Here is a 21,478-nt window from a genome sequence, read left to right on the forward strand (position 1 = left end):
ATTGGAAGGACCCAGACAAAACCTTTCCACCATACTGTATGCAACGGCTGTACCCCCTGAATGAGATGGACTAAAAATTGCTAGACTCTACCTGTTTATTCTCCAGTGTGGAGTTTTGTAGGACCAACCTCTATGATGGTTATTCTAAAGGATGCAATGTATAAGAATGTAGACTCTGTGCTAAGGAAATTAAATCCAGCTCTCATTTAGCACTCTGACCAGCCATTTAAGGACCATACTCCTCTCGATCACTCACCTCAGGTTATAAAAAACAGTTTAAAGAATTAGATCGGAATGCTTTGCTGTTTTGGAGGCAAAAGGAACAAATGTTGGACGGAATGCTGAACAATGTTAACTTTCACCCCCGTCAGGGGGCAATGCAATATATCCTTTGACATTTTAGAGCTTCTCCTTTGTCTGAAGAGGCATCCTTACTGCCAGGTTTTGTTTGTATCTGAGGGACTGGCATACAAATACTTTGCAGAAATCCTCAGCTCTTCATATGCCCTTTGAAGGTACACGTCTCTTTGGGCAGGAGCTTGAAGAAAGGATGACGAAGGTGTTTAAAGAGAAGAAACGCTCCTCTTCTTTTAATTCTCTTCAGCAGAATACCTCTTCCTCAGAGGTTTCAGCAGGAATGTGTTTTCATCAGCCATCAAAATGACAACAGCAGTCATCATACAAAGTTATGGAAAGGGACCCCAAAGTAAAAATCTGCAGAAGCAAGAAGTTGATAAATCTCAGAAATTCTGATCACTCTGGAGATGACCAAGAGTGACCAGTTGGAGGGTGGGTCCACAACTTCAAGAAAGCTTGGGAAGAATCCACTTAAGATGGATGGATCTACAAATAATTAGGAGTGTATTTCTGATAGAGTTTGTCTGTACTCGTCCAGACTGAGGAGTCAAGGATACTCCGTGGCCGAAGTACCAAGACAGAAAGACTACGTTTGTTTAAGCAATTCAGGATCTTGTTATAAAGATGATATTACCTGTTTATTCACAGGAGAAGGGACAATACTCCATTAACTTTTAAGTGTCCAAAGTCTCAGTTCACACACCTCCTGGGGTAGTTCTTTCAATGTTTTTGAATGTGTGGAAGAGGGTATTCATGCTCTCGATGTAATTTGGGCTCAAACTATTTATCTTGAGAGATCTTAGTTGTTTCGAAATTCAGACAGTCTTTTTGGGATCTCTCGTAAAGTCAGCCAAGGGAAGGAAGCTTCATCGTTGATAATAAGTCAGAAGATCAAGTCCATAATTTCCTTTGTGATTTCTCTAGCAGATCATCCAGTGCCTTTGGGATTTAAGGAAGGTCGACGAGAAGTCTAGCAGCCTCTTGGGCAGAGTTCGAAGGAGTCCCTTTGTCTAAGATCTGTAGGGCTGCTACTCGAGCTTCTCTTCACATTTTTGTTTGCCATTGTAGACTTCATGGACTGCAGAATATCAGCAAAAGATTTGGAATGGTTGTGTAAGTTCCGATATGCCATGATGCTTCTGAATTTTAACACATCTTTGGGTGTGCTTTGAAAGGTAATGGTTCAGTACTTTTTGATAGTCAAAGTCCATTCTTTGCTTTGGTATACCTCGTAAGTGAAGACTGAGATGAGGGACGCAGGGGCGATGTCCTGATTGTTTACTGGTAATCTTTATTTACTCCAAGACCAATTTATACTCTTCCCAGTCCTTAGGGGCATATCTACAAGGCAGTGATATAAAATTATCGCCGCTTTTGCGGCCGTTTTCGCCCGAAAAGCGGCGATAATTTTATCGCTATATCAGCAAGGTCACGCTATTGCGTGAAACCTTGCCTTAGCGCCTGAATTCCTAATGCCCATCTTTGCATCTCTAATGAGATGCAAAGTGGGCGTTCCTCCCCAGGATAACGGGAGAAATGTCGCTAAGCGACATTTCTCCTATTATCAAGCCACACGCAAAGCAGCACAGCGACAAGAAAAGTAGCAATAACCTCTGTTATCGCTTCTTTCCTTACGCCTGCTTTGAAACTGACTTAACCATGATATCCTATGGAAGGTGGATATCATGGCTAAGTATGTGAGTCCCTATCAGCAAGCTATCGCCAAACTTTGTGGGATTATCGCTGGGTTTCCAGCGATAATCTCATGTTTGGCAGTTAGCGCTAGGGATTTGTATCGCTTTTGAGATAAGCGTTCCTAATAGCACGCAATCTCAACGATAAAAATCCACGCTAGCCGGCGATAATTATCCTAGCTCTAAGTGCGCTTAGCGATAATTATCGCCGGGTTTTGCTGACATGCCCCTGAGTTCCTGCCCTCTGACCCTTGACATTATGGCCTTTGTCGGGGCTTAGTATGTCATGAGGGTGCTGGGACTTAAAGTTTCTTAGCAGGGCCAACAGTAGGGTTGGCCGGGAATTCATTTTCAGCATTAGTATAGTCTTCCTGGCTAGGAGTAATGAAGGTTACAGGTAAGTATTCGGACCAAAGCTCATATTCAACAGGCAGGAGAACAAGCCCACTACCCCCCTCCGCTGACAAATCAAGCATCACACTCATTGAACTTAGAAAGAAGACAGACAACACTAGTTAGCGGCAAACTATTGTGATTGGCTGAACCACTATCTGCATTCCAGATGCATTATGGACTACGATTGTACAAATAGCCTGATTGTTTAAATCACAGGGGTCATAAATCAATTCAAACGTGCTTCCGGCAACGGGAAACCCCAGGCTACCCAAAGTCTGCTTCAAAGTTGCCCAATTTCCAGAGGCACCGGCCTGCCAGGAGTGTGTTTCATTCCATGCCTGCCAGCCCCCGGCTTTCACGTTCTGACGTTATCGGAGTTTAGGAAGCTGTTTTATTCTCTAGCATTGAAGCTCCATTTACGTTGTCGCCGATTTGGAGGCTCTAAAACATGCGAGCGCTTTACCTATATTCCCTACAGGGATTTGTAAACCAGAGGAATAAATGTTAAATGAAATTATTTTTAATTTCCGATTTTGACCTGATTTATTCTTTTTTCGTTCAATCTTAATGTAAAGCTCGGTAGTGGCACATAGTTTATTTTTAGTTTTCTGGCACGTGTTTCTAGAAATAGCCACGTCTACCGAACTCTGCTATGCTTTCGAGTTTGTTAACCATTAAAATCGGCACTCATCGGACACATGGGCTTTAAAGGTCACTAAAGGTCATTAAGACGCTCTTGCCAGGAAGGCAGGTCTCCTTGGAAAAGTACTATGTGCCGGCCCGCCATAACCCCTCTTACTCCGGCCTAGGCTAACTCTGGTCACTGCCAGGGTAGTTTTCCAACAGGGCCTCCGCTGCGTGGCACGCGCTTCCAAATGACCTTTAATTGCCCCCATTTGCCGCTCTTATGGCATTTTAATCTATGGCCAGCGGACATGGTTTATAGCAGAAAATTCTTCTCTCTTTAGGAAAAGTACCAAGGCGCTGAAAGCCACGACCATACATGGGCTTCCATTTGCATTTGCATTGGTATCGGTGCGCTCTCAATGTGACTGACCCGGTCCCAGTGCAGCCGGCCTATCGGACGCACCACTTTTCACGATTTGCCCGTAAACCCCTCCTCCCCTGGCCGTCTCCAGTTCTGCTCTCTTTGCCCCTCCCCCCACCCCAAAGCCTGCCGAAGTCCTGTCAGGTCTACAACCCTGAGAGCAAGACTTAAACTGGAGTTATTAATATCTAAAAAAACCCTGAGAAACCTGCATCGGCAAAACAGACCCAACCGACCAGAAAGGGAAAAACAGAATAACATATTCTTTGTACGGGGTGGAAAGAAGCACTTTCAAAGAAATAGGGAAACATGTTTACTTCGCAGCACTGATCCATGGCACCCAGGTTCACAAAATTATTGGGAAGGGGGCGGGGCGGGGGATCACGTGACTCAGTTTAGAATGTAAATTAGAAAGACGTGCGGGCTGGTCGTTTATCTAATGTGAAATGTAATACATTTTAAGTAAGATCAGTCAGTGATGTTCACAGGGCTTTAAGTGGGATGAAAAAACTGGGGGGTCTCTCATGGGGGCGTGGCCGGTGTAATTAAGGGCGTGGCTTAAAAACACAACCTAAAAATCTGTGCATAGGTTAGTGTGCAGCCCACAGGTATTTTGCAGCTTCTGCCCATTAATGCAGATATATAACACAAAAAGTAACATTACACCTGCAACAAGCCAGGACTATTGGATTTGACAATGGTTGTAAATTGCATAAGTCTAAATAAGCAACAACTATGACTTCGTTGTATATAATAATTGAAAATGTGTCCATTCTTGTGGGCGAGGTTGTGGCTAAGGCTAGAGCTGAGAAAGCAGGTTCGAGCCTCACCTCGGTTCAACATCCTGTGGTTCAACATCCTGTGATTCAACAAATGAATATGTCCTTGTGTAATGTAACTGGTGCTCATGTAAAACGCTCCATGGTGCCTGTATAGAATGAAAAAACAAGTTTCTTTGAAGTTACATTAAAAGCAGTGACGGATAGTACTATTGCAGAGTTAAGTTTTTTTTCTTTTCACACTGAGGGTAAAAATGGAGAGCCCGATAGGGACCCGTCTCGACACCTGCTTTTTAGGTCACGCCTGACCCAGCGCATGCGCTGGACTGGCGAGACTGATTGAGGGGGCTCCAAAAAGTGCTACCAGGCCAGCCTAGAGCTACAGTGCATGTGCGCGGGCGCGCGCGCCGCGCTTTACCGCAATTACCTTCACTTTCACGGCCGCACGGCCGCTTTGATGTTTGATCGCGATCACTTTCACTTTTGCGGCCGCTTGGCATAGCCAATAGGTCTCGCTTTTGGGACCTTATAAGTATTTAGTTATGCAACTGTTGCATGGCTAAACACTTATAAGGTCCCAAAGGCGAGACCTATTGGCTATGCCAATGCTTGTTAAGAATTGCCGGTGATGAGCCCCGGCAATACCCGGTACAGCTTAAAGCCCTGGTTGTTCATTTCATTGCAAGAAATCTAGGGGCATATTATCAAGAAACGGCGTTAAAATTATCGCCAGTTTTGTAACATAAAACTGCCGCTAAAGCGGCGAAAATGGGCTTGATAATATGCCCTGGAGAATTCCAATAGAAGCCCATGTTTTGGGCTTCTATTGGAATTCTCACGGGCATATTATCAAGCCCATTATTGCCGCTTTAGCGGCAGTTTTCTGCGGCTAAAGCAGCGATAATTTTAGCGCCTTGCTTGATAATATGCCCCTAATATCTACACCCCTGCAGACTCTACACAGACACTTCCCCGTTGTCGCGTCGCGTCTCTGCAATAACCACCACACAGCCAGGTCAGCTTCTATTCTTTATTGTATCGTTGTGTATCTGCAGCCAGCATGCTGCACGTCCTGCCTCGTCCCTTGCTTCCTGTGGTCTGCCCCTCACCCCTTGACCGGAACTGGTGTCCGGTGACCTCTCCTGCCCTCTGCCCTCCTCGGGGTCCTAGTGCCCCATTTCTCAGGACACTACATCTCCCCCCTTTGTCACAAAGGCATTACAACAGTAGCATTCGTTAGTAATAAAATGGGACAGTCTCTTTTGTAGTCAGTTGTAGGATGTGAACTGTCGACTGATGTGACCCGTGAGATGCTGCCTAGAGCGGCATTTCACATTTCTTCTATTAGTCTCTTCGGTCTCACAATGTCTCTTCTTGGCCTCTCCACCTGTCCTTGGCCCTCCTTTGGCCTTGTTGCTTCTGCGACACCTGCTCCATTGCACTCCCTTGTTGTTGTTATCCCTTCGGTGCCTGTCACGTGCTCTTCCTCTTTTTCTTCTTTCAAGCCTTTGAAGTGTGAGCTGTTCCTTGTTATTCGCCTGCTGTCTGACTCTGCTGTTATCATTGTTCCTTTCACTTGTGTTATCGTCAATGGGTCTTGGGCGAATGCACTGTCCGACTTCCGTTGTTGTCTCTGTCGTACAATGACAGTATCTCCTTCATGGAGGTGTGATTTGATGGCATGTCGTCTTCCATCAGCATATTCCTTCATTCTCTTCTTGGCTGCCTCATCTTTTGCTGCCACGCCTTCGTGCCCCGGCGCGGCCGGTCCTTCTATCTGCGGCAGCCTTGTTCTGCTCGTCCTCCCTAGTACTAACTCCGCCGGGCATTTCCCTGTCGATCCATGAGGCGTGTTTCTGTAATCCCTCAGCATTTGGCATAGTGCTTGGCCTAGGGAAATCTGCGACAGTTTCGCCCTCTGAACTGCCTTCTTGATGTTTCCCATAAATCTTTCGACCATGCCGTTTGCTCTCTGCGACGTCCGTCGCGCGCATGTATCGTTCAAATTGTCGTAGCCATCTCTCCCATCTGATGCCTGCTTGTGGTTCCGATATGTTAAATGGCAGTGGCCTGCGGAACACAGCTTGTGTGCTCCTTGTTTCTTCGTCACCCATATTCTTCCTTTCTTTGTTTTATTTATGTACTTATTTCCTTCTTTCTTCTTCCTTCTTGTTCTTCTGGTGCTTTTTTCTTTCTTTGGCACCTTTTTCTTATCGTTTTCTCTTTATTTGGACCGTTTTTCGTCTATTTTCCTTTTTTGCCTGACTCTAAAATGGCCTCCCGGCCTTCCTGTGCTCCTATTGGCCCAATTCGCCTGACTCCAAGATGGCCGCCGCACTCTCGCGCGATTTCGCGCTCTTCGGGACTTTGCCTGACCCTTCAAAATGGCCGCCGTCTATCTTGGGCGCTGATTGGCTCAATTCGCCTGACTTTAAGATGGCCGCCTCCTCTCGCGAGAGTTCGTTAAAGCTCACGCACGGGAGGGATCTTTATCTTTCCTTCAGTTTCACTAACGCGCTGCTCTTACTTCTGTTAGCAGCGCCGGGGTGGGCTCCCGCAACGATGTTTTCTTCTGCTGGCGCTTCGGACCAGGGTGGGCTCCTGGCTCCGAATTTTGTTCCGCGACCGGGTGGGCTCCGACAGTCGCCGCGACGCGTGGATTTCGATCCCGCCTCGTCGCCAGTTGTCGCGTCGCGTCTCTGCAATAACCACCACACAGACAGGTCAGCTTCTATTCTTTATTGTATCGTTGTGTATCTGCAGCCAGCATGCTGCACGTCCTGCCTCGTCCCTTGCTTCCTGTGGTCTGCCCCTCACCCCTTGACCGGAACTGGTGTCCGGTGACCTCTCCTGCCCTCTGCCCTCCTCGGGGTCCTAGTGCCCCATTTCTCAGGACACTACACCCGTCTCAGTTCATACACTGCCCTCTCTGCTCTCTCTCAGGTCTGTTCACCTGTTGACGAGCTTTGAAAATGGTGGGGCTAATACTTTTCCCGAAATCTAACTAATGAGCAAAGCAAGTGAGCCAGATCTTTTCTAAGAGGATTCAGAGGAGGGGGAGGGCGTGGGCTGGATGGGGTACAGTGATGATTTGAGCTAGGGGTGAGTCAAATAGTGAATCTAAAACAAACATTTTCACCTACATTTCTAAAAAGCCATTGGTTTGGAAGCCACGCATAAAGTATTCCAGTTATCGGTACTTTCAAGGTGTGCCAAGGAGACGTCACCCTCCCGAGGAGCTGACCCGATTTTTTTTCTCCAAACTTTTCATATGGCTTACACCATATCTCAGAAATTACCTCAAATATGCCAACACCCAAATTTTGCAATGGGTGTCCCTCATTTGTCATTTGGCATGATAGGTAAGGTAGCCAGACGTCCCGGTTTCCCCAGGACTGTGCCGGTTTTGAGGGGACTGTCCAAGTGTCCTGACACATTTCTTCATTTTGAATATATGTCACAGTTTTTAGGACAAAGGTCAGAGGATTACAATTCGAAGGAGAATTGGAAGGCATTCTTTCTCTACTTACCCGAGTGAGTTCTTCAGAAGAATACAAAAATTAAGCAATTTATTATGTTTCTGCCAGGCAGCACAGGAGGAGTTTGGCTGCATGCTCTTAGCAGAGGGGAGATAGGGTGGGGAGAAGGGCAGGGGGCATAGGGTGGAGGTCCTGCCATAGATAATGTTCAAATGTTAAGTAAATGTATGCCTGCATGCATATAGATAGATGTGTGTATGTGTGCACATATGTTTAAAATCCTTCTATATATTAAGCCTGGGCAGAGTTTGCGGAGTTCCGCGAAGTGCACAAAAAACTCTGCCACGCTACGCGGAGCTCTGCAAGCGGCAGAGTGTGTTAGATAAATGGCGTTCACTGTGATTTTCACTGCCAGGTGCTGGTCCGCACTGTGAAATCATCACAAACACTACCATGCACAGCGCAAGCGGGTGCTGCTTCCTTTCTGCCGCTCGAGTAGATTTTTACTCAAGGCCGAGGGTCATTGGGTACAGGGGTGTGTTTTGGCATCAGGTTCTTCTTACCAGCTCTGGCTGCGGTTGGGGGGATCCTTCAGGTTGAGGTTGCAGGCGTAATTTTGAAGCTTGAGGGAGGTCAGAGATCACCAGATCTCAGTTCAGGATCACCTTGGAGACCTCCTTGTAGTGTTGGGCATCTCGAACTCGGGCCGTGGGCGTCGGATTAAGAATGGTGCAGAATCGGGGAGCTTCCTGGATCCGGATTCTGTGTTTTGAGCAAATCTGGTGCTCTCGGGAGACTGAGTCTTAGAGATGAGTGTAGGGCAGGTCTGGGGGTTACTGGACTTTCTGGAGGTCTTGCTGTAGGCAGGTTGAAGGCAGGACAGTCCAGTAGGGCTGGGATCAAAGCAGTCGATGTCCTCGTCTTTCTGGGTCAGCACAGTTCTTTGTCCTTCTTTCTTCCTCGAATATGAGGAGGCATAGTTCAGGGTTGCCCCTAAATACTAAATTTACGGGAATAAAAAGGGTGTGAGGTCGGAACCAATGGGTCCCTTCCTTGGGTGGGAACACCCCCTATGATGCCACCTTCCAGTGGGAGGGGGGCATGGGCTTCTCCCCAATTGACGGGGTCCCCTCATCTTCAAGATGGAGGGGACTGAGATGTGTGCCTCACCTCACCTCCCCACCTGAGTGTTGGGGTTGGTAAAGGTGGGCACACCTCTCCTCCTAGCTTAGTTTTCCCATTGATTCTTATTCCCAAAGTGGGGGACAGAACCGGTGGGAGCCAGTTGCAGGGGGCAGCAAAAGGCAGGGACAGCTTACAAAGGTGGCAGGACCCAGCCCATCCTGGGGAAGGAGGCTTGACACATCTGCCCAGGATGGGCTTTGTCTCTGGACCCAGAGAGCAGGGATCTCTACCCAGGGGTCCAGAAACCTGTCTGGTGGTGGCAAATGGTAGGCAGCCATTCAGGAACCACACTAGGGCTGACCTTTGTTTAGGGGGCATTTCTTGGATGCCCTCCAAGTACATTTTACACTAAATACCACACTGGCATCACTGGTGGATTAAGATGCTCAGAAGTTTGCGACCAAACTTCCCAGGTTTTTGGTAAAGTCATTATGGAGCTGTGGAGTTGGTAATGACCAACTCCCAGACCATATAATTTTTATGGCTTTTACTACACTTACAATGTACAAAGAATGGACTTAGACACTGTAGGGGCACAGGGGTCATGCCACTCTACCCTCAACTGTGGGCTAGTGCACCCTGCTAGAGGGGTGACTTACCTAGACTTCAGGCAGTGGGTTGCAGGCATGGCACACAGATCTCTGTGTGCCATGTCGACTCTTCATTTTTCTCTGCACCAAAACACGCAGCTTGCAATTGCAGTGTGTGGGTGTTAAGGTACAGGGTCTCTAAGTGTGGCACAATATGTGCGGCTGCCCTTAAAGGCCTTCCCTGGTCCCAGTGCCCTTGGTACCCAGGGTACCTTATACAAGGGGCTTACCTGTAGTCAGAGATTTGCCAATTGTGCGTACATAGGTACAGGTTTTGGGAAAGGACATAGGTCCTGTGAACCTTATGGGCAGGGACCCAGGGAACATCAAGTCAAGTTGCATCAGATGTCTGGCAAAAAGTGGGGGGTAACCATGCAAAAAGGGGCACTTTCCTACACTTTATAAATGCTATAAATAAAATAAATAATAAAGGTATACTCTATTTTAGCACTTGCTTTTTTGCGCCACGCATCACACAAATAAAAATCAAGCATAAAATTCTTCCTAACTTTGGGAAACCTCACCACCCGCCTCCTTGATTCGGGCCATAAAAACTCACACATATAAACTATACTGTCCCAGAGTTAACTTGCCAATGACCCATCTGGCTGAGCAATCAGTTTTTAAAATCTACCAAACATATATCAGCATTATGCCTGATAATGAGTGCTATTCCCTTACTGGACAGGTATGTTTGGAGCAGACCACCTTGTTGGCCCACCCTTGCCCACAGAGGAGAGTCTTACACCTCACTGTGGTCAAACGTGTCTCCTGTAAGATTATAACCTGAGCCAAGCGATCTTTCAAATACTGACAGATCAGCCCTTGCCTCTTTCTAGATGGGAAACCATTGTCATTCCACATCAGTAGCCTAATCTCCTTCCTTCTTTGACTCCTTTAGCCCTGTCTCCACCCGCTCGTCCTCTATATTGGTAATATTCATACTAGTAGAAAACCACCACATATTAAAGAGAGAAGAGGGGGGTAACACTGAAATTGTTATGATGGCTGCAAGGACATTTTCTTCCTTTTTAATTGTTTTCGATTTTCACCCTAAAACGCTCCACGTCCAACACCCTCCCAAAGGGGAACACCAAAACTACCAGTTGTGGCATATTCCTCTAATCTGATTCAGGACCCGCCTAGGAGCATATTTAATCCACTAGCAGCTACACTAATGGGTCTCACCCCACACCTTGAAATGACACCCTGCAAGGCAATAGAAAAAAGGCAAGGGAAAAAAGAAGAGTTTACTAAAAGGAGACAGAGTGAGGCACGGACCTAAAAAGTACTCCTTTTACCCTGGGATGAGCTCTGTATTTTCCAGATGAGGTAGTTGGCCTTCTTTGTTTGTCTGATATTATACATCTCATTGCTCCATATAACTCTAAGCATGGCCGGGAACCTGAGCTGTCCTTTAGTTCTAAACGTCTGCAGCTCCTTCATCCTATGATCCAACTCCCACTGCCTCTGTTCCGTAGCCCTACAGATATCTGATCTAATAGGATATGAAAAAACATTTGCGGCCGGATCCCCTTGCCTAAGAGCCACATTCAGGATCAGCTCCTTCTTTGGTGCACAAAAATTCATAAGTATCTTCCTATGTCTTTTAATTTCTTCTTAATGCTTGAAGGAGTCCTTATGGTTCCTTTGTATTTCTTTTTCAAGTTCCACATCTGACTTATCCCTGAATAGATTGATCCCTAGAGATTCCAGGCTGCTCCCCTTGGCATTCTCTAAAACATTAAGAATCTTCAAATTGGAGGAGGAGCCTAGCGCGCAACCAAGATGGCCGCGTAGGTGCGAAGCTCCCGAGGACCTCTGCGACCTCCTGAATTAATCCTGATTATATCCTGTATTTGATGAGGGGACTGTGTCTGTGTACCCGAGCTGAGGCGGCACCCGTTTTCCGTTTTCGAATCGGACCCCGGACACGGGTGGAAGCACCGATCGAAGATTGCGGCCTTCTCCGCGCCGGCCCCCCGGATTGGAGTTGTGGGGCGATCCGGGGACAAAGCGAACAACAGCGGCGGGCAGGGCTGGGCGACTCGCGTACCCCGCGCTTTCACTTTCGCTTTTGCGCCCTCCTTGCCCTCAAGCGAGGTAGGGTTGCGGAGCGGGGTGCGGTGGTGTGGCCTTGTCCCTGTGCCCGGCTGACCCGCCGGCTGTGAGTTGTCCTGCGGTCCAGTGGTCACCCCCCCCCGGAACCCGTGAACTGGTTTATCGGCCCTTTCGAAGAGATTGGCACGACTTTGGGAGTGCGACATGTCCACAAAGCAAGATGGCGACCGGGCCAAGGTGAAATCGACCCGCCGCGGCCCGGCACCTCAGTCAAACAGTATGGACCGCTACACCCTCCAGAAGGGTTCCCCAGAGACACAGCGTACATCCCCCGCGGGCCCGGCTGAGGCGTCCGCTCAACCCGCGGATCTGACCCTCCGGGACGTCATGGGCGCCATTGCCGAGATGAAGGCCTCGGTGGACCAGCGCTTTGATACTCTGGCGCAGAAGATAGACTCGGCCCTGGTTGAGGTGGGCCTGGTGAGAGCCGATTTGTCTAAAACGAATGACCGGGTCGATTCCCTGGCCCACACCACCTCGACTCTCACTACAGACGTGGCGGCCCTTCAGGGGGAGGTGCGCCGGCTTGGCCAGGCGAGCGCCATGATGGACCGTCGATTGGAGGACGCCGAGGGTCGGGCCCGGAGGAACAACGTTCGTATTGTCGGGGTGCCGGAGGGACGGGAGGAGGAGGCGGCAGATTTGTTTGTGGAAGACCTGATCCTCACCCATCTCCAGCCCCGGGGGCTGAGTAAACTTTTTGCGGTGGAACGTGCTCACAGGGTCCCCGGAGGAAGACCTAAGGTCGGAGCCCCGCCGCGGCCTCTCATTGCCCGGATTTTTAACTTTCGGGACAGAGACGCTATCTTGCAGACTTCCAGGCTACAGGGACCGGTCAAGCTCGATAATATGAACGTGAATTTCTACCCTGACTTTACTCCGACGGTCCAAAAGCAGAGACTGAGTTTTCTCGGAGTCAAACGTCGCCTACGGGACATGAACCTTAAGTACTCAATGCTTTTTCCAGCTAAGCTGAGGGTGGAGGTGGATGGTCGCACGCACTTCTTTGACCGTCCCGAGGCGGCTGGGGACTGGTTGGATACTCTGCCTGGGGATCGGGGCCGGGGGGGTGGGGGGGGGTGCGGTTGGCGGGGAGGGCTCGCCGGATCAGAACTGAGGGGTGCGTAGTAGGCCTTGCTCTGGACAATATTTTGGTTATCATTCACTGATCGTGTATGTTCCCCTCCTATGGAGGTGGCGCGGGGTCCATTGGGGGCTTTCCCTCCTCCTCTGGGGGACTAGTTAGTTTTTCATCTATGGGGCGACAGGCACACTGCACTTTGGGGGGGCTGTCTGGGCTCATGCAGGGGTGCAGGGAGGGGGGAGTTCTGTTGGGATGGGTGGGTGGGGGTGGAGTGTTGTTTGTGTGCACCGCAAGGCGAACCCTTTACTGTATTGTTGTTTTCGAGAGGCTCTATGGGGGACGATTGATGGCTTTCATGTATGATGGGGGGTAGGGATCTGACTGTGTTATCATGGAACGTTAACGGACTGGGGGATAGGATTAAGCGTGGTGTGGTCCTGCAGTATCTGAAACGAATTTCACCAGATGTGATCTTCCTGCAGGAGACACACCTTATAGGTAACTCCTTTCATGCCATGAATCGGAGAGGCTATCGCTTGGTGGCCCATTCGGGCTTCACCTCGGGCTCGCGGGGGGTGGGCATCATGATTAAGAACTCGCTCCCATTGGAGATGGATGAGGTGCGCCATGATGAGAGGGGACGTTACACTGTCTTGGTGGGTAGAATGGAGGGCAGGGTGGTCGTTTTTGTATCAGTGTACGTCCCACCGGGGTTGCAATCAACCACGTTTGCGGACCTGGGGCGCCTCCTCCTTGACCTCCCGGATGGGCTTCTGGTAGTTGGGGGGGACTTCAATGCGGTGGCTTCTGGGTCTATGGATCGTCATCCCCCCAGGGACCTCCCCCGGGCACAGGCGTGGCTGTCCGGCCTCTTGAATACACTGGGGTTGGTGGATTGCTGGCGACTACAGCATCCCGCGCAGCTGCAATACACCTTCCTCTCGGGTGCCCATGGTAGCCTCTCGCGGCTTGATTATATCCTTGTTCCTGCGGCCTATGCTGGGAGGGTGGGAGAGGTGCGCCATTTGGCGCGGGGTATTTCAGATCACTCCCCACTACTGCTGCATCTTGATGTCTTCCCGAGGGGGGAGGGCAGGGTAGCCCCAATCAATGCCTGGTACCTGCGCGACCCCACTATTCGAGCCGAATTGATCAAATCCTTGCAGCGGTACTTTGAAGAGAATGTGGGGTCTGTCCCGTCTGCCATCTCCCTTTGGGAGGCTTTTAAGGTAGTTCTTAGGGGGGAGGCCCTCTCCTTTATCTCCCATGCCCGGAGGCGCGAGCGGGAGGAGGTAACCCGGGTGGAGGCCGAAATTACTGAACTAGAGGGTGACCTGGGGAGCGGGGTGACGGATGCCACATTGCATGTTCTACACCTCAAGCAGGCGGCCTATAGAGCCCTCGTCACGGAGGCGGCCAGGGGCCTCAGTAGAGAGCAACAGGGGCGACTGTATGATGTGGGTGATAAGGCGGGTAAATTGATTGCGTGGTTGGACAAAAAGGAGAGAGCGAGTCGTGTGGTTCCATTGATCGAGAGGATGGATGGTGTGTGTGTCACCGAGCCGAACGCCATTGTCTCCTGCTTCGCGGATTATTTCCGCGAGGTGTATTCCCCGGTTTCTCCCTGCTCAGAGGAGGATTCCCATGCCCTGCCTCGGGACATCGCGCTGCCCTCCCTTTCGGTGGAGGACAGGGATTCGCTGGATGCTCCTCCCACCTCGGACGAAATTGCCCTTGCTATCCGCTCGGTCGCATCTGGCAAGGCCATGGGCCCCAATGGCATTCCTATCGAGCTGTACAAGCTGCGACCGGATGTGCTGGCGCCCCACCTGCGCGCGATGTTCCTGGCGGCCCGCTCGCGGGGTTCCCTTCCGCCGGACCAGCGTCTGGCCACGATCGTGGTGATCCACAAGGAGGGGAGACCCCGTGAGCGGGTCACATCCTATAGGCCTATCTCGCTCTTGAACGCGGAGCCCAAAATCCTCGCCAAGGTGCTGGCCAACCGGCTGGTCGGCGTGGTGGGCGACTTGGTCCACCAAGACCAGTCCGGCTTCATACCCCATCGTAACACGGCCCTTAATCTGCGACGCTTGCACGGGGTGCTCGCGCGTGTCCCGTTCGTGCGGGAGCCGGCCATCCTGGCGTCCTTGGACGCCACCATGGCGTTTGATACGCTTGAGTGGCCATACATTTGGGCGATGCTGGCGAAGTTTGGCTTCGGACCGGGCTTCATCAGCTGGGTCAAGTTGTTGTATTCCGGCCCATTGGCGCAGGTGGTGGTGAATGGCCGAGTTTCGTCCCCATTCGCACTGGGACGGGGCACGCGACAGGGTTGCCCCCTGTCGCCTCTCCTGTTTGCACTGGCCCTGGAACCCCTGGCGGAGTGGCTGCGGTGGCACCCTTCCATCCGTGGTCTCCGTTGGACCCCCGAGCATGAGGACCGTGTGTCCCTCTACGCTGATAATATCCTTCTATATCTCGCCTCCCCGCGTAAATCACTGATCGTCCTAGTTGATGTTTTGCGCTCATTCGGTCGCAACTCAGGCCTCGTCATCAACTGGGCGAAATCCTGTGTATATGTGCTTGCCGGGGAGGCTCCGGTCCTACCACGGGACTGTCCGATCCAGATTGCCTCCCAGGGGTTTCGGTACCTGGGTATATATATTACTCTGGACCCGGAGGCCCGCTACGAGCGGAATTTGCTGACCCCCCTCCAGCGCTTGAAGGAGGACGTGGTGCGTTGGCGGCGTCTGCCGCTCTCGCCGCTTGGCCGAGCGGCCTTGTTTAAGATGATGTCGTTGCCGCGCTTTCTGTACGCTCTCCAGAACACTATGGATTTGGTTCCGGCGCGCTACTTCCGAGAGGTGGAGAGTTTGCAGCGTCGCCTGTTCTGGGACGGGAGGCTACGTATCGCCTTGGCTAAATTGACGCTCCCGTGGTACGATGGGGGGGTGGCCCTCCCGGATATTAAACGGTATTACTGGGCCTCCCAACTAGCTGCGATTAATCATGGCCTTTACGGGCCCGCCCTGAACCCGGCATTTGAAATGGACAAGATGCTCCTGCCCGGTGGCGACTACAATCGGGCGCTCTACTCTGGCGCGCCGGACCCTCGCCTGACGGGACCGACGCGTGTCATGGTGCGTGTGTGGCACGCGGCTAACGCAGCTATGGGGTGGAAGGACCGTTTGACCCGGGCGTCACCGCTATATGCATCGGCGAGGTTGGGCTCCTTGTGGACCTCGAAGGGCTTCGAGAAGTGGGACACGATCGGCATCAGCACAGTGGGAGATCTCTGGACGAGGGGGGGATTCAAAACTTTCGAGATGCTGCAGACGGAGTTTCAGTTGCAAGGCAGTGAGTACTTCCGGTACTTACAAGTCCGCCACGCGCTGGGCTCCGTCTTCCCGGATGTCGCATCCATTCCGGAGTCTTTCCCCCTGGAGGACAGAGTGCTGGATGGCCATGTCCCAGACAGCACGATCTCCCTTATATATAAAAAACTGATCAACGACCGATCGGGCCTGCTGACTGGCCTCCGCGAGGCCTGGGTTGCCGATGGGCTGGAGTTGGACGACGAGGACTGGATGTCCGCGGTGGCCTCTCCGAAGGAGGTGGCCATCCCGGCTCGCCTTCGCTTCGTCCAACTTAAGATCCTCCACCGGGTTTATGTGACGGGGCCAAGGCTTCTACGTATGGGCTTTGCTGAGGATGGACTGTGTAAGCGTGGCTGTGGTGCTTTGGCAACTTTCTTGCATATTCTGTGGGAATGCCCAAAGGTGGAGCGATTCTGGCGTGGTGTGCACGAGGTCCTGCGAGTGGTTACGCGTGTCGTGCTGTTGCCTGAAGCGAGGAGATGCTTGCTGAATGTGTGGGAGCCAACTGACTACTCGGTTCCGCAGACGCGGTGGGTGACTCTGGGATACATGATAGCTAAGCGTGACATTGCGCAATTGTGGGGATCCCAGAGGCCTCCGGCGGTGTCGGCCTGGAAAGAACACATGGACTGGTGTATGTTTCGTGAAAAGGTGGTGTATGTTGCGAGGGGTAAGCCTGGGGCGTGGGTGAAAATCTGGGGCCCCTGGAACGCCTATCGCGGGGGTATTTGCGAGCCGCCACTGCTACCGGCTGCCTCACCAGCTCCGTCCCCCTAGCCGACCCCCTCCCCCAGCCACGGGCCCGTGGTTCCCCAGTCCCTGATCTGTTCTCATTCCCCTCTTCAGAGTTTGGTGATTGGTTAGGGTCCCCCACTTACGGAGCGCGTGCTGTCACTTGGGATTGCGGGTTGCCTTGCGGGTGTGGTTGTTTTTGTGTTGTTGTGTTTTGACAAAAGGAAACCGCATTGTTGGTTCGGAATTATGTGGCCTGCACTACTGATATCTCCTGATTTACCCTTTTTGCACCGCCTAGAGATTTTTCTGTATGTATGTCATATACTACTGTCACTCTAGCGGCCGGCCAGACGGTTGTAGGCCCATACTTGTAACTATTTGAGATTGCAATAAACGGTTTAAAAAAAAAAAAAAAAAAAAAAAAGAATCTTCAAATTACTTCTCCAGGAATTATTTTCCAGTCTTTCCTACTCATCTTGCAAGTATTGATTCTACAAATGTAATGCCTTCAGGTCTCTGATATTAGTATTTACCTCTTGGTCCACACTCTCCACTTGCACTTCAAGATATATATATGTATTTGGGAACTCTGGAGGCATCGTGCTGGACTGGGGGGCAGGGGCGGGGGAGGGGGAAGGGGACAGGGTTTCCTCTGTCTGCTTAGCCAATATTCCTGCCTAGTCTTCCACCATAGAGCCCGGGTCCCCCTGGTCCCCCAAACCACTTAGGGTCTGATATCTATTCCCCAATGGGACTCCAAATGGCCACTTACTTCTATAACACCCGCACTGAATATCACCCTGGGGGACTAAGAGGGTCAGAAAGTGATCCCCTCCGTGCATCCAGAGGCAGCTGAACCTCCTCCATTCCTAGTTTAGTTTCAATTATGCGTAACCCCTTGCTGGCTTCAGCAGTCAGATCATGGGGCACATGCTTAGGCTCCAAAGTCTTATCTAGTCCTTGTTTCTTCAAGGTCCCCTTGTTACTGGCCCTGATTTTAAAAAAGAAATTGAGTGGGGGCTACCTTTGGATTTTCCTGTGGCGTGATCTAGCATAGCCGGCAGGTGTTGTTTCCTACCTCTGGTTCTTCCATACCCACCACTGGGTCTCAATCAGGCAAATTCCTCTGAGACTGCAGTATTCGGTTTAAACATGCAACCACTTTCAAGCAGGGAGCCTCCCTGCTCCATAGAACTGGGACCTCTGCAAGTCTGCCTAGGCTGGTAAATAACCAATGACCTCCAAACAAATCAGTCTTGGCATCTTCGGCTTGCTTGCCCTTGTGCTTTCTCTGCCTGAACTTCTTCCAGGCATAGCACTTGCCACGGCCCTCCTCTGACAACAGAGCTTGCCCGCCACACAGCACCAGCGCGGAACGATCTCCACAATTACAGCAGGCAGCCGAGGTGGCATATATCGTCCCAGCACTCAAGTCTCTGAGCTGTGGTAAGTTGTCTTACTCTCCTCCAAGCCTGCTCAATCAGCTCGCCAGCTGCCCTTGGTAAAGGTGAGGCTATTTCCCTTCCTTACCTCCTCGGCGCTGACTCACATCCGTCGTTAGCTGGCCGCCATTTTCCTCCGCCTCCTAGAGACCTAGATGATTGCTCATGAGAAACTCCATGTAGGAAAATTATGAGAAACCTGGCAAATGTATTTAAATATAATGTTTCTCTTTTACTGTATTCTCATTAATTAAAAACGTGTGATCCTTTGTTTAGAATCCTGCAAAGAGAGTGATTTCTTTATGTAGTTATGAGCCCCTTTCTCATACCTTAGAAGCTGAATCTGTGCTGAAATTCTCTCATTTTATACTCTGCATTTGATGATCTGGACTTTACTGAGTTCTTGATTGATTCCATACCTTAACTTATCTTTGCCCTCTGATGGCTTGACTAATTGATTTGGACTATTTTGAATTAACTTCTGTATGCCTAAAATCCTTACATAGACCTTTGAGGTCAAGTCTTCGTTGTCCATCGGTTTTGTAGGGCCTAATGTGTTCTACATTTCTGCAACTTGAAACTGTCACCTTTGAATGCCTACAATTGAGACAAGTTCAGCAAGGAGCATCAAAGTCCATCTAGGGACTACAGGACTCCAGAACTATCCAGGTGCGCTTTGAGACAAAGCGCAGAGTGGGTTTTGTACGCTGTCAGATCTGGAAGCAGAGCTGATGGTTCTAAATTGACTGTCCGGTATTGAGTAGATCACAGAAGGTAAGTTGACTTTAGAAACCGAAAACTGAAACTTCATGGTGCAGACGGGTTTGCTCCCAGATTCAAATTGACTCTGACCCAATCTGAAGCCCGATTCCTGACAACACTAAGGAGAAGCTTTGTGGGTATCAACAGCAAAAAGTATTGTACATGTGCAAAAGTATGAGTGAGCACAGACCAAAGTGCTGGTTGCTAGGATTTCGGGTGTGAGAGAGTGCAGTGTCAGGCAGTGGTCGGAGTTTGTATTTACATATTATGTGGTTTTGACTTGTCGATATGTAGAAACCATGATGATTGTCTTGTCAATGTTTTTCTCAGCGTGCGTGCGCTGTGTGAGTTCGCTTATACTCAACATGCTTAATGAAGTTGCAATATAAAGTTATGATCTAGAGATCAGCCTAGTTGTTTTGTTGAATTGTCTGCTAGGTTTGAGGTGTGTACTGGAAAGCACCATCAGTCACATCAAGATAGGAGTGTAATAATATCACTAGATCGATTGCGAGAGAGGATTGCATGAGGTTTTGAGAGATTTGAGCGCCAGCAGCCCGTGCAGGTTAGAGCTGTGGGGTGCTGGAGCCGAGGGGTGGGGGATTTCGACAGACTACGATGAGGGAAAATCAATTATTTATTTAATTTTCCCTCATTGTTGTCTGTCGAAATTCACCCCACCGCTCTTACCTGCATGGGCTGCGGCTGGATTTGAGCATTTGTTGGTGACTGAGGAAACATAGGGAATCTTTCACTGATAGTCTCAAAGTCTTTGACCTAGGAAGAGAAATGAATGCCAGAGGGAACACCTGCTGGGGAGATGGCAGCAAAGAAAGGGTTGTATATGTGTATATGGCTTAAACAATGGTATCAGTATACCAAGAAAGATGGGGATGTAAAATTCCTATTATGCGGTGCTTTCAATATAGACAGCCTTGAGAATTTTAAGAACCAGAATGTATAACATAAAGCTCCAGCCCAGACCTACACAATTTAAAGCACTGAATTTATGGCAACAGGTAGTAAATAAAAAGAAAATTGAATGTCAATCAGTTGAAAACTGAGTTTGAGGAGATTGTGAAGTTCAATTTGACATTAGAGTTCCTGGGACATTATACTGAGTTGATGTACATGAGCAAAAAGGCGGCAAGAGTGGCACACGAGGCACATGCCAAGATAGAAAAGTCGGCAGATGAGAACAGATTTGATTTGTCCCAAAGTAAGAAGTTACTAAAGCATTTCAGAATCACCATAAACGATAAAGACTTGAAGGCAATGAAGCTGCGAGGATTGAAAATCCTTGTGTAAGAATTGGTAGAGTGTATCAGAAAATGGAGGGACTTAGAACGGTTCAGAGAGCAGTGGTCCTGTAAACAAAGGTCAAAGGTCAAAGGTGAAAAGTAAAAAAAATAGTTTACATGGGGCAGAAGGGTGAAAGCACTGAGGCCACCACAAGAGAATACCCCTTGAAAGAGGTGCAGGCAGGAGCATATGCGCATGTCCCATGGACTCGAGCAGACCTTTTTAATTTCACAGTCTCCTGAAGCTGAGAGAGAACCCAGATAAATGATACACGCAGATAGATCAAATTATGACCATTTCAAAGGTCTTATTCGAGGATCTGAACATATTCCTTGAAGTGGTGGCCCTGAAAACCTTGTGGGCTGAGTATAATTGAGTTATGGACTGGCCAACACAAGAGCCCCTGAGGATGTCAAATGCGAAAACCCCTTCGCCTGTGTTCAAAGCAAAGTATGATGCAGTTCTTGTGCATATAAAGACAAAAGTCCCAGAGAAAGAGGTGAATTGGGCCAAAGGATTCAGTGCATGCTTTTTTTTAGCAACTTATGCACGTGTATAGGGAAAAAAGTAGATTGAATGACCCGCTTCCTGAGAAATTGGGTGGATTCATGATGTCTTTGTCTTCAGTTTGCATCCAGAGATTTGCTGCCAGATACACCAGAATGTGATTTGCTGCCAGGGACGGCCCATTGAAGAAATGTTGCAGGTTGCATAATACTACAGTGACAATTTGGAGGTGCAACAGAAGAGGTTGAAGGAGAAATGTATGATTGCACAGAACAGGTTGGCACACACTGGTAGTGCAAGTGGTCCGGTCTTGACAGATTCAGGTTTGGATTTTGCTGGTCGTGCAAGTATAAACATGCAGGGAGTTGCCATGCAGTAACCACAAGGAGGGAATGTAGTCCCACAAGGCGGAGGTAGAGGAAATATTAGATGTAAAAATATTGGTGATTTGAAGAAAGTAACTTCTTGCCACATTTGCAACAAGATCAGACACTGGAAAATGAAGTGTAGATACAACCCTCAAATCAATGCTCAATCACAGAATGTCATGTCACAAGAGAGCCAATGCCTCAGCCTCCAATGAATAACCAGAGAAGCAAAAGGCTTGCATGAGGCAGCCA

Source organism: Triturus cristatus, chromosome 1_2, assembly GCF_964204655.1.
Source record: "Triturus cristatus chromosome 1_2, aTriCri1.1, whole genome shotgun sequence".
Taxonomy (NCBI): Eukaryota; Metazoa; Chordata; class Amphibia; order Caudata; family Salamandridae; genus Triturus; species Triturus cristatus.